A 1396-nucleotide genomic window follows, 5' to 3' on the forward strand; every position below is an offset into this window, starting at 1 on the left:
GCACTGATAACTACACAGTTGAGCACCCCACAATCCAATCATCATCATCATCACCGTCTACAGCAGAAATTTCAAAATTACCTTCTTTTCCTAATTTTTTGAGGGATTTTAGGCAGCAATAGCTGATACTGTCTTTCACAGATATATATGTTCCTCCATGTGTAGATACTTTTCTACATAAACGAGATGTCATAACATAACCCCATATACTTGTGATTGCTAACATCTCATCAGTTAGCCAATGTTCACGAAAACACAATACAGGTACTTCTTTTAATTGATCTGACAGTAATACTTCTAACTCATTAATTTTGTTTCACAGTGACTGCAAATTTTGATGGACAGTTATAAACTCGGGGTTTCTGCTTAGCATACCTAATTCATCACTTACCTTTATTTCTCTATGCCTTCCTTTCATTTTAATCTGAAGAATACTTCTGGCATGAACTATGGAGGTGCTGTCTTCATCTGTGGCCAGTAAAAATTCCCACTTCTTGATACTGATTGTCTTGCTGTAGCAGGTTGTGTCCCTCGCTGTTGTTGTAGGGATGTACAGGAAGCTGATAGATTGTTCTATTCCTTAGAAGTCTTTCTTTAATTATTTCACTAACACGATCACAAACAAACCTTTTCCCTTCATAGTTCAAATATATTCCATGTTTAGTGTGCAGATTTCGATGCAGCTTGCTTATATCCAGTACATTGCACTTAGTGCATTGAGAACACAGTTTCCGTATTTTAATGTTTGTTTTCCAAATTTCTTTGTTTGCACATGACCTATAAATTAGATCGTGCCTATGAGGCAGTGTGGCAACTACTGTGTTTCTGCACTTGTTAACTTGTAAAAAAATATTTTGCAAAATTTTCACACAAACCTCTGCTTCATTTTTTGCAATGTCGTTTGAACCCATTATACAGATGGTAAAGTCATTTTCCGGCATTAATTTCGTCTGAGAGTTAGTGTCTACAACGTTTTTATATCCCGACCCTGGTTTCACTACACTAGTCACTTCTATGTCGCGACTTTTCTCATGGAGCATGCTGGATAGATTTCTGACATGACTGTCTGTTAGTAATAGTACATTACACTTTTTCCCTGATGATCTGTGTTTGTTGTATTGCATTTTTTTGCATAAACACAATTCATTTGATTTTTACAAGTTCACGATCATTTGGAGAGTCGTTATCACTGTCACTTATTTGCAAAATATGATATTTGTTTTTATCAGAAAACGTGATAGTTTTAGCAGAGTTTGTTGTTCTTTTTACAGTTGGAAAACTATATTTATGCAACACTTTTATCCACTCAGACAATTTATTACTTTTGACTTGCATCACTTCATTTGGTGTTGGCTTCAATCGTAGATCCCAATTTTCTTTCTTGAGTGAATCAATA

The sequence above is a fragment of the Schistocerca nitens genome, chromosome 6 (genome assembly GCF_023898315.1).
Source record: "Schistocerca nitens isolate TAMUIC-IGC-003100 chromosome 6, iqSchNite1.1, whole genome shotgun sequence".
Classification (NCBI taxonomy): Eukaryota; Metazoa; Arthropoda; class Insecta; order Orthoptera; family Acrididae; genus Schistocerca; species Schistocerca nitens.